Source organism: Microtus ochrogaster, unplaced genomic scaffold (genome assembly GCF_000317375.1).
Source record: "Microtus ochrogaster isolate Prairie Vole_2 unplaced genomic scaffold, MicOch1.0 UNK7, whole genome shotgun sequence".
NCBI classification, from domain to species: domain Eukaryota; kingdom Metazoa; phylum Chordata; class Mammalia; order Rodentia; family Cricetidae; genus Microtus; species Microtus ochrogaster.
Window position 1 is genome coordinate 9,651,296 of NW_004949105.1, and position 13,523 is coordinate 9,664,818.

Sequence of the window (13,523 nt, forward strand, 5' to 3'; positions counted from 1 at the left end):
ATCTATCTATCATCTATCTCTAGCTAATCTCCTATTTAAAAAAACTAAAGAATAATACTATTGTTTATAGTTGTATCCTAGCAACAAGGAAATGCCAGAAGTACATACAGTATAGCAGGTGTTTGAGTGATATTTGTTAAGGAAAAAAATATAGGTCATGGTAACACTCTTGGTGAAGAGAGGTGCGTTTGCCTGACCTTAGTCTTGCCACTGGGTTTTCCCTTATTGGCTGACCCTATGACTCAGAGCCAGGGAGGCCTCTTCAGAGAACTTGAATTCTACCACAAATGTTCACAGTCATTATTCAGCAATAGTGAAAAATGTTAAGTTTTTGTTGTTGCAACTTTCTCATTTATAAAGACAAGATAAGCATCTGCCTCAGGAATTATTAAGCAAGTAATATATGCAAAATATAATAAACTAAAGACACATAAGAATCTGAGGACACAGCAAAGTGGGTCATAGATCAGTGTTGATAGGTTTTCCTTCTTTCTGGAATCGACACGCAGAGAAAGGTATGTACGAAGGAAGTGTGCATCGGGTTACCATGTTTGGGATGTTCTAACCGTGGTTCCTAGCTGGGGAAACTGGGTTCTCCTGGAACTTTTCCTCCATTCTACTACTCTTCATTGAGTAGCAGAATGTGCTGGGCGTCAAGAACTTAAAACAGACTCTACAAAAGTAAGGCAGAATCCCATTGATGAGAGTGAAAACCTGCCCATCACAGATAATGGAATCAATTCATAGCTTGTTTTCATGATGAGAGTTTTAGACTCTTGACGCTGTAAATCCTAGCTAAGAAGGAGTATTGACTACATGAAATATATTTTAATAATGATAAAATTAGAATAAGACCATCTACTCAGCAAAGTTATTCCAAGCATCAATTAAGCTAATTAATTAAATAACATTGACCAGAGAGTCTCCATCTCAGTCTGTCTCAATCCTAAAAGCACAGTATGACTCAATTCCAAGTTCAATTATTAGAGAGAACTCCTGCCAAGGATCTATCTCAATGTGCTGCATACAGTTGGGTTGCAGAGCCTTTGCTGGTCCTGACATTTCCCTGACTCCCCTTTTTTTTTTTTTCTGGAGAATGCAGTACTTCTGGAGGGGATCTAACGCAGGCTGTGGTTGTTGTATAAAAGCGATCAATAGCTTACAGAAGCTACCAACAATCGCTTGCCAGGCTGCAATCAAATGTTCATGGGCCACCTGTACTGTTGAGGATTTCCCGGGAGAATCTGGGGAAAGAAAGATGTAAAAGGAAAATGGTGCTTTGCTTGGCAAGGATGCACAAAGGTTTGGGAAATAACCAGCCAGAAAATGATGTGGAGCCACAAGGTGGGGATGAATCCAGAGCTTCTAAGAACATGACAGGAAAGATTGGTTTTTCCCTTGATGAAGGGCAGTGCAAGAGGTTTTCAGAGCTGATGAGTAAAGTATTCTAACAACAAATAACAAGCAAAACATTTGCAGTGGTTTAGTGTGGGGCTACTGGCCACTTTGTCACTCAATTGCTTTGCTGGGGTCTACAGGGTGTTCTATGCTCAGTGTCCTAGATGTCATAAAACTCCTTGTGTGTACTCATAGCAAGTCTCTGCTGAGACCTCAGGTCCTCCCGGAATCTTCCCTGCAGAGATTGACTATTCATCAGAAGATGAAAGCCACTGAAGCATTCAGATAGCAGGAAATGCCCGATATGATGTCTTGCAGAAATGTTCGTGTAACAGGGTTTTATACAATGACTTATACTGAGAGACAATGGCCAACGGACTACCCTAGGACAAAGGCCACAACTTTGACACTGGAAGATTTTGTGTTCAAAATTAAGGAGCTGAGCCTTCAGAGTGCAAATCATGGAAAACATTAGAAAATTTTGAGCAGGAGAAAAAACATGATTAGATTTCAGTTTTATTAGGAACACCTTCAACGGTGTGGGGAATGATGCCTAGGTAAGCAAGGCAGGGTGCAGGGGGAAACGGTTCAAAGTTTGCTGCACCAATTTGGTCTAGAAATGATGATGTTTGAATACAAGCAGTGGTAGTCAGCATGGCCAGGCTGGGTGGGAAATTATCTGCTCAGTGGGCAACGGTGGGTTTTGTCAAAGTGCAGGGATTTCTAAAAGGGGGAAGGGGAGAGAGAATATCAGCCTGGCCAGCAATACGCTTTGCCATTGTCAACACAATGGCTCAGTGACACCAAACAGTTTTCCATCAACTCCTCTGACAGCTCGGCCTCGCCTAAACTGATGGCCATGCCTGATGTGACAACATTTACATTGGAGCGCTACATGACTGTAATTCCAGTGTTTTTAAATGCTGGGTTTAAAGTTTGTGCTGGCTGGTTTCCCTCGTTTTGGGTTTGGTTTGTTTGGCTAGAAAGCGGCATATTCAGACAGGCTTACATACCAGCCCCAGTAAAGACAATCTTGGGCTTTGCACTTTCTGTAGCTCAACAAACCAGAGATCCTAGGTAGACAGCCAGGGATTACACATTGACAAGCTGGCATGAGGTAGAAGCTTGAGAATGAATGCAGCCTCTTTGGCAGACTCTCTGGCATATGAGAACGAGGAAAATGGCATGTGCAGTCAGGAAATGTCCAGGCCTGACTCTGCCACTTGCTCTTTTTTGCCTCTTGGGAAACATATGTCAAATTAGGTTTTTGAATCCACTGAAAAATGGTTCGGTTTTATATCATAAACCACCTCCTTCCCAATTTCTTCTTATTTCTATTTGGTTAGAAAAGTTTCGTGGGCAAAGCCTATTTCTATTTCCTGCCTACATATGCTTACCTTCTTGTCTTGAGTAATGTAGAGTTGTTGAAAATTTAAAATATACTTCTGGATATGTAAAAGTGTATGTCATTACTGGCTTAAATAAAAGAAATTACTGGCATCTGATAATTTAATGAATCTTTATTTTTCCTGGAACCAAAACACATAGATGTTGTAAAGGAAATGATTATAAATGTTTCATTAAAAAAGAAAATCCGGTAATCAAATATAATCTACAATGGAGAGTGTTGCATACAGCTTAGTGGCCTGCTGGAGCATAATGTCTTTCTGCAGAAAGTGATCTGCCATAAAAGAAATAGCCGGCAGTTATCACCTTGACAACTCTAGTCCAGGGATGTCTGCACCTAATATATGGGCTCTGTACCAGCCAGGCAGCCAGTCTCACTCAGATTCTGCAGCCCTTTTATTAGATGGAGAGGGGACCACTCATTTCATTCTACTGTATCCTGATGAGTAAATAAAACAAGGTACATGAAGGGGCATTGAGAGTTTAATACTAAATACACGGACAGGAGACAGAGGGTTGTCATTAGGGAGAAGGACTCTGAGGAGGTTTTAGGGAACTGTTTCGTGACACCATTTCAACACATGCATAGAAATTGGAGTTTTGACTCTGAGATGATACAAATGCCTAACCTTGCTTCTATTGCCCAAGGAAAGACATTCGTCTCACTAAGGGAACTGGATAATGACACTATAAAACATACTTGCAGACAGGTCTAGTGAGAAATATGAAACTGAAAGTGGACATGGAAAATTACCTATTGCAGCATGAGATGGCTGCTGTGAAGATGGGTATGGGGTTATTGATTCAACTGAGAATGATATGTAAATGATTAGAATCCATACATATGTATATGCATGGTATACATGTGTACAAAATACCATATACAATATATATTTCTCTGCCACAACGTTATATCTTTGTCTATAACACATAAAATATGGTAAAAAAATGATTTACCATTTACTTGATACACAACCTCTCTTTCCAAATGTGCCCTTGCTCCATAGAATAACAATTAAGTTAGGATGATTTGATTTCATTCTTGATATTAAGAGGTATGCTGTTCATTTGATAGATAATTTGATGTCCATAGAAAACCCGAGGCTGTTTCACTTACAGTCAATACTCAGAAGGGAGATGAAGATTTGTGGTTCCACAAAGGTCTTTCCCGGGTGTTGTATATGCAGTTCCATTTCAAACGTTACCCTTTCCTTTATTAGCAACAGGCTTTGTGCTCAAAAACGAAAATAATGGAGTCTGTGCTGATTGCATATAAAGGATGTGTCATTTTTATTTCATGAATGGAATATTTAGATTAGGGACTATTTTCCACCCCAGAACAGGGTCAGTTGAGCTTGAATTAGGTCAGCAGCCGTCCTTCGTTCACATCATCACCGGGAGCTCTATCCCTACCACAGCTGTGTGCAGACCTGCCTTGTATCATGTCTCCTGCTGTAACTGAGTAAGCCTTCCAAGTCACTGCTTCTGGGTTGAAATTCCAGAGATTTCCAAGCTGTCGGTGGAGAAAACAGTTTTTATTTTCATTTTCAAAAAATTCCAGTCAATGGGATCCTCTTATTTGTGTAAAATATGATGAAATGTCACAGTGATATCAAATATCCATGGCAAGGTTTAAATTCTGGCTTCTATTTTTAAGTGTATTACAATTTTCTCTACCCCAGCTTCACTGATATTTAATTGTCAATGTAAATTGCTTATGCTTGCAGGAAACACCTGGATATTTTGATGTATGTATAGACTGTTAAACAGTTTCCATATAGAGAGTATGATACATCCATTATCTTGAAGTTACATGTTTGTGTGTGTGTGTGTGTGTGTGTGTTAATGACACTTGAGATGGTCTCTGTGAACAGATTTCAAGTACATAGTACTTTCTTCTCAGAAGCAGCCTCCGTGTTGTATGCAATCTCCAGAACTCAGCATCTCATCACTACAGGACTGCCTAGGACCCACCTCTCCTAAGCCCCTGCCCCACTTTCTGTTCCCTGGTAACCACCATTTTGTGTGTGTGTGTGTGTGTGTGTGTGTGTGTGTGTGTGTGTGTGTACATGTACGTATCCTCCACATTTTCTTTATCCCATCTGTGAATGGGTAGTTATATTATTTTCCTTTCTTGGCATTGTAAGTAAGTCAATGATCATGAAGTAGAAGTAACCCTTTAAGACACGGATTTCCTATTCACTGACTATCTACCAAGATCTAGAAATGCTGAATTATTTAGCTATTCTAACATTACAAATTTGAAGAATCTTCATACTGGTTTTCATCATTGCACCAATTTACGTTATCATCAACAACGTGTGGGTGGCTAATTCTCCACATCCCTGCCAATACTTGCTAGTTATTCACATTTTGCTAATTGCCATTCTAACAGATGTGGAGTAATAGCTCATTGTGAGATTGACTGGCATTTCCAAAATGATTAATGCTGTTGAGTATGTTTTTACCTTGACCTGTTGACTGCTTATATATCTCTTATAGAAAAATGCCCATCCATAATTTTGCCTGTGTTTAAAATTGACTTTAATATCTTGTTAGTCACTCACTCATTTCTATTGAATTCTGTAAGTCCCTTCAAAGCCTTGGACAATGATCTAAAAATGCATGATTTGCAAATATTTTCTGCAGTTCTGTCGGCTGCATTTCTACAGCTTTGATGGTTTGTTTTGCAATGGAGACCCTCTTTTGTTCTGTCATATTTTCAACAACTAAGTTCACTTTCTGCAGCCTGCACTTAGATCCGTATTAAAAACACGTGGTTATGAAGACCCTCGATGTCAAACGGGCCCATGTTCCCTGCTCTTGCTTCCAGTCTCAGATCTTACACAAATGACATGTTTTGTTTTGTATTGTTCTTTGTGTATAAGATTATTGTTAATTTCCATTCTTTCTTTTTATATATTAGTATCTAGTTTTCTCATTACCATTTCTGAAAGAAGTTTCCTGTCTCTGTTGTATACTATTGGCATCCTTGTCAAATATTAGTTGATATATGTAAATGTGACTTATTTCTAAATTATTATCTCTGTCATAACTGTCTAGTTTTGTGTTTTTAACCCAGAAATATGAACTTTTTATTGTAATATTATAGTGTAATGTAAAACCAGGAAATATAATGTCCCCAACTCTGTTCTTGCTCATTTGTTTCATCTGTTATTACATATGAGTTTTAGGATTAGTCTTATCACTGTGTTAGTCACCTTTATCATGGCTGAGACAGCATGCCTGACATAAAGAACTCATGGACAGAAAGATTCCTTTTACATCATGGGTTCAGTCCATTTTCCCAGGACCCATTGGTTCTAGGCAGAATCATGTTAAGGTCGAAGAACAACATGGCAGTGGAGCACTTAGCTGTTACAGTTCAACTCCTGGTAGTCAGGAGGGAGGAGGAAGAGGGAGGAGGAATAACTAGAAGAGGTAAGGGCAGGATACAGCTGTCAATCTTATAGCCACAGAGCCTTAAGTCCTCAAGCATCACTCAGCCTCCATAATGTGACCACCGTTTAATAGTCTATACAAACTTTCAATCTATCAGTGAATTAAATAATTTATTATGTCAGAGTCCTTACAAACATGCTTGTGCCATGTGCACACATCCATACACACATGGTCACACAAAACACCCATCCATGACTTGTTCACACATCCATATACACATGGTCACATGAACATCCATTCATGACATGTTCATAGATCCATATACACATGGTTACACAAACATCCATTCATAACCACATTTACCCACGCTCACTCATGCTTGGGAAAGGGATGCTCTAATAATGCCGTAAATATCTTCAATATAACTAAGTTAAAAATAATTATTAACCACCAAATACAATATGATAAAATGTCACTGGAACTATGGTAGGAATTGCACTAAATCCTGTCGATCCCTTGAGGTAGTATTGATTTCAATTCCACTTAATTTATTTTTTCCAACCTTATAGATTAATTGAATTCAAGTTTCAGAGAGATTGTTTCTGGAAATATGATCATGCCTATTTTTGTAATAGCAATTGTGTGTCTGGTACAACTTTAGAGTACCAGATAATCATCTCCTGATGCCCATTGTGGCTCTGGCTGAGAAAGTAACTTGGTGAACTTTGGAGAATGCATACTCCAAACATGTCTATTAAAAAAGTATTTTACCTTGATAAAATTTTATTCATTACTAGGAAGTGGCAGGACAGTCTCGAACTTGTGGGTTTTTGGTTTATTTGTTTGAAATAGGAATAAGCGCCTACCCTCTATGCTGAAGGTCTGTTGTGTTTTTGTTCCCTTATCCTTCACTTTCTTTCAGAATCTTCCAGAATCTAAACTTGATAGTAATTCCCAACTAATGTGTAGACATTAAAGTACTAAACATCTCTTTCAAAAACTGCTGATTCTTCATTTAGGTAGGCATGGATAACATTCTCTGGGTCTCTCACTTGAGTTGAGTAAGCACTTGCAAGTTGTGCTACTATGAACCAAGTACATTGGCAAGAATGGTATCCCTTGAACTAACAAAGGTGAACACCACATAGGGTCATCATAAAGATGCTGTACATGATTGTAAGTCTGTCCATGAGGCAAAGGAAAAGGTCTTTGGGAAGCTTTGGATCATGCCATTCTTATTTTATCCTTTGCACATCTCAGTAACGTTAGCTCTCATGATTGTAAAATATAATCAAACCAAATTCTCAGCCATTAAGCTTTATCTACTATAAAAGCACTTTTAATTTTCTGATTTATAAGCTACTTACAAAGATTTTTCCCATGTGAAATCTTTCCATTTGAAATCGGAGGAAAGACATAAAATAAAAATCAGAATGTGAAAAGTGGAGCATGTACATTAATTGTTACCAGTTGATTTCTGTGAGCGCAGATTTGCTTTGTGTAGGCAAGGTAGACTGGATTCCTAAAGCAGAAAGTTGGATAAAGTCAGAAGTCCTTTAGGTTTCTTTTTCCATGATTGCTCTGAGTATGCTACATAGCAGGCCTTGGGCTGGGCACCTTCATAAGAATCCTTTCAACAACTTTACACATGGTTTATATTAAAATTGTAGTGATAGTAGCAGTGTTTTTACAGGATCAGGAATGTTCAGGCATAGATCTATGCCTCTTGAAAGTGGAGATAATTTAGAAAGATAACCCTGTGCCCAAGTTTATCAGTGTGTGACCATAATAAAGGGTATGTTGACAAAAGAAGGTGGTGCAATCTTCTTTATACCTGGGTTATTATAAGCTTATGGGAGCACAGAGTCAGACGTGTGACTGATCATGGGAGAGATGTCTCTCTGTGTGTCAATATTTAGGTTCTTTTTTACCACTTTATTTCCAGTATTCAAATCAAAATCCATAACAAAATATCAAGGAGAGAAAATGTTCCATTGTTAGTTTTCTTGTTTGCTTTGATCACAGTTTTGAAATTCTCAAGGCGTAGGGCATCCCTTCCTTATGTTCGGACCTTCTTTACGTTAACTAGAATGTACTCATGAGGGTCAGGGGTGTTCCTGCTAACTCATTGCCGTACTCCTCATATCTAGACCTGAATTCCATGTGGTAGGACCTCTTCAAATATTTCCAAGTAAATAAGCAGGAAAATGAACTTTTTCAGTTTTATAGGTGACAATCTAAGCTGTTCAGTACCAGTTACTGCTGCGAGTCTCAGACAAAAGCCACTCTGCTGAAGGCATCTTAATCTCTGCGCCATGAGCAACAGTTAAGCAAAGAGATCCCTTGTGTTAGTCAGGCAACACCTATTCTTATCAGTGAGGAGAAGAGTTGGAGGCATGGGACTCAGGACAAGGGGGCCCTGACCTAGGATCAAAGCTTGGTGATAAAAAGAGGTGTTAAGCATGCTGTTGACAACAGAATATTTGCAAAGGAAGAGAACAGCCACCACAGGTGATCTTATATTTTCTAAAACTGAAAGTGTATCTTGATTCACTCAACCTCACACTTAGTGAGAAGAGAAGCTCACTGGGTTTGATGTATTTTCCCCTCTTATTCAGGAATGCCTATTGAGAAGCTGTCTCTATCTGGTCCTCCCACGTAACAATTCTGTCCAGCCCAGCAGTCTAGGATGTGCCAGAACTGTTTCTTCTTGTGGGAGGTACTGATGAGAACAGAAAATACAGGTGAGTAATCCTCCCTCTACCAGGATCTCACAGGGCAGAGGCCTCACTGTGCTTTCTCAGTGGAACTCACAGGAGGAAATACAAGATACATCCTCAGAAGTTTGCTGCATCTTTCCACAGAGATTTGAACTTTTCAGGTCAATCTTGTTGTGTTCATACACTCAAATACTCAGTTGATGTGATATGAAACACATCATATTCCATTTCTATTGTATATAATGTTGTGCTTTAAGTTTAGATGTATAAACAATTAAGGATACAAATACTGTAACATTCATCTATATCAGCTATCTATCTACTATCTATCTATCTATCTATCTATCTATCATCTATCTATCTATCTATCTATCATCTATCTATTTATCTATCATCTATCTATCTATGTATCTATCATCTCTCTATCTCTCTATCTCTCTATATCTCTCTATCTTTCTATCTCTCTATATCTATCTATCTATCTATCATCATCTATCTATCATGTGTCATCTATCATCTATCTGTCATCTATTTACCATCTGTTTATCTATTATCTATCTATGATCTATCCACCTCTTTATCTATCATCTATCTTATCATCATCTAATCATTTTATTTACAATCTCTGTCTACCTAAAAATCTATGTAGACATATGTACTCCAATAATATTCAGTGACAACTTTTTGATGAAATATTTCCTCTCTTCAACTCAACGATATAGATAATTGGCAGATGTTAGATAGACCAATGACGGATGATTGAATAGGTAATTGATAAACAGGTGTATATTATTATGACTTTCAGAAGGTGAGTTTTCTGTTTTTAAAGCAGTGATTTTATCATTTCAAAACACTTTATTTTTATTTTTTGAAAAGCAGTTCATTTTGCAATTGCAGATTACTCATTTCCAAGGCTTGGTTTGCTTGATGAGATTATTAGTTAGCTTGTGTCAGAAGATGTAGGGCCTAAGACAGGATAAGACTTCAGCTTCTAGTTTGCTATATTTTTTGTTATAGTTGTATTTTAGAATTTCTTGAGATTATAATTACATCATTCTCCCTCTTCACTTTCCTTCCTTCAAATTTACCCATGTACCTATTTGTTCTCTTTCATATTCATAGGTCTTTTTCTTCCATTTCTGTCACATGCGTGCATGTGCGCGCGCGCACACACACACACACACACACACACACATACACACACACACACACCTCTCATATTCCTAAGTACTGTAATACAATACTCCCTATAAAGTTATTTGTGTATATATGTTTTTAGGGTCATCATTTGACTATATTTTGAAATGTGTGAACTGAAGCTACTTGAGACTTTAGATGATCTAGGAGGGAGAATGATCAATGCACAGGTTCTTAACTACGGTGAAGCAAAGCCCTGGTAGGACTTAAAACAAAACAAAACTCCTCTCCCTTGAAGAGCCTTATTTTACCCAAGTCCTGATTTACTGTCACGGGACTTAGGTTGTATGTTGCAGTAGAACATGACACATAATGCACCCTAATTACAGACATAGCTTTTTATCACAAAGCCTTATGGAAATGGAATTTAGGACAATTTATTTTAGGGCTAATATAATCTTGACAGCACAGTTCTTTCCTAAAACACAATTTAATTCTATGAGCAGTAACTTTCTATGCCTATTGATGACTTCAGGGATATTTACTAGGTGTCTCAAGTTCACAGGAAGTTTGCAAAGCACTGAAACTGGTTAGTGCAGTGTCGTCTCAGAAGCAATAGAAACAGAAGAAAAAGGAAATGCTTCAACCACCTTCATTAAGGAGTTTATTGAGCTGTTCATTTCAACAGCAGGATATAAAGAGAGAAAACAGCCCCTGGAAATAAATATTAAAAGCTCATCTCCGTAGACCTTATAGAGAAAGCAAACCGAGAGCTAACAACCTTTGATACAGCTGGGGAGATGACTCCTCGGTTGGAAACATCCCAAAGAAAAACTCTGCAAGAAAGAAAGCTTTCTATGAGAAAGAAAAGGAATTTTTCTCAAAACCTATTAAAAGACCCAGTATGAAATAATAGAAAAAAATTAAAGGATGCATCATAAAATGATATAGCCCGAGAAACCAGCAGGTTATCACAGAAATGGAAAAATACTACCCCAGTCACGTTAATAAAACGGGAAGTAAAATTAAACACTATAAATAAGATTTCTTACAGTCTTTAAAAAGAAAATGGTTCTGATAGAATAGTTTCCCGAGGCTTAACTGTTTCAGATAATTCTTCTGTAAATCACATAAGGTCATTCCAAGTCTCAGGATAGTTTGGGATCTTGAGATCTGGGTGCTGAGCTGTGTCATGGAGAAGAGCCTGTTTTATACAAAACCTAATCAGGTCCAAATCCTGGTCCTGCTTCCTGTAATGGGCTGCTGTATAATCCCCATCCTTTTCAGTGTGTGTCTCTTGGTTTGGACAATGTCTGTGAGTTAGTAGCTGATTATATTGCTCATGTATTGGTACATAAAGATTCATAATTTGCCGTTTAAAACCTATGGGCCAGCCAGTCACTTCTTATAGTTGCACTGAGTTTCTAATTTGGCGGAAGGGTATTGATAAGTACCTCTAACAGTAACCAGAGTCAAGGAAATGTCTGGGAGACATACAGCTCAGCATCAAGTGCTTAGTTATCAGGGCCACACTGGTATGGAAAGACAATCTTGTTTCATTTTGCTTGAAGCACATGGAACGTATCTAGTATCAGGTAAGTCATAATTAAATTTTCAATATACCAAAATATAATGTAATTACTGTTGAAGGTCTGCTGTTATTGTAGTGAACATTGTATGCTGCTGTTGAGTTGACATTTGCCAAAAATGTGAGCGGATAAACACACACACACACACACACACACACACACACACACCATCTCTTGGTTGCATGTTATGTGACGGTCTGCTTCTTTCTTGTGTCTGTTGACTTGGTTTGCAGGCACAGCAACATAGTGGCACTGCTATATACCATCACCCCACATTCATCACCCCACATCTCATGCTACATCTGGTGCATTCTAGAATTTTCCAAAAGACATTGATGCCCACACATGAGTTCTCAGTTGGTATACAGCAAACCTCCCTCAGGAAGAAATCTGTGGGAGTTACATAGAAGTCACATCTCTTCTCCCTCATTGGTGATGACTCTGGATTCTTATTGACCTAAGACAGTCTTCAGTGTTTACATTCTCTAAATGAGAAAGAAACAGAGATAGAGAGAGGGACAGAGCAAGCAGCGCCAAGTATAATTCAGTTCAATTACTGAAAAAAAGTGAACTCTGCAAAAATCAAGTCAGGAACTATAGTGTACCTGTGTGTCTACTGCTTCAGAATTTGTCATATATGATATTCTACTCCATAAACAGATATGAAGATGTTGTGTTAATTCAAAATGAAGCAGTGGGACTAGGGACTAGTTTGCTGGGGGAGTGTTGCCTTGCTAGCCAAGAAGTTGAGTTCCATCACCAGAAGACCCATGTGAAAAACAAATATGATGGCGTGCATTTTCAGTCTTAACAAAGGTGGGTCTCTGGGACTTGATGGCCAGCTAGGCTAGCTGACTTGTTGAGTACTAGACCAGAGAGACACTGACTCAAAATTAAGTAAATTAAAATAAAAGTTGACTATATTGCCTAAGGATGAATATCTAAGGTGTCATCTAGGCTCCATTCACTGGCTCCCCCGCCCATACACACAACACAATGGTAACTTTATATTTTTAAAACAAAAGTCTAAACAAAAAAGATCAAAGTGTAGCTAGCTTGGATATTCATTTAACCAAAAGTCAGGGTGAGGGGGATGGGCTGGTAGGAGGAGGAGGACATTTGCTTTCCTAAGGAAACATGGCTTCAAGGAGCAGAAGGCTGGAAGGCAGGCTGCTTCCATCTCCTCCCTCCGTTTCCCTGTTCTTCTTATTAACCCTATTCTTTTCATCTCAAGTCAATTTGTAAAACTCCTGTCTCAGACACCCCGCTTCCCTTCCTGTCTCAAGCTCAGTGGATTAGTAGAACCGGAGGTCAGATCTGGGCCACCAGCAGCCACAGGTGGCTCTTGCTTGTAAACAGAAAGCTGAGGTGGTTTTACTGTTTATGTGGAAGTTGGTGAGAAGAACGGAGGGTGGATTAACGTGAAACCTCTTCTTCCTGGGAAAGGTTGGACCCAATCGAGTGGGGCGAACTCTCTACATGCCGTTTCCCACTGCCTGAGAAAAGCACGCAGGCCCTCCTTCGCCCCCAGGAGACAGGCCATAAGTCTGTTTTATTAAAGGTAATTAATAAACATGTCACGGCGATTGCCTCTCTGATGTTTTTAAAATGGAAACCCTCGCGGGTGGGTGGGACACACTGGAGGGAGAAAATATATCTGGTTTTACAAACAGATGTAAAAGGGAACGTTGCCTCAGGAGGTGGTGATTGTTCTTCTTAAAAAAAAGAAATAAAGGCCAGGGGTGTTCTTCTTGAACACGGGGCACAGGACAGACACACACGGCGGAACAAACACAGACACGACACGGCGGCTCCCACGTGGGTTCACTTTAATGGGGGAGGGAAACACAGAAGGGCAGAGGGACGTGCA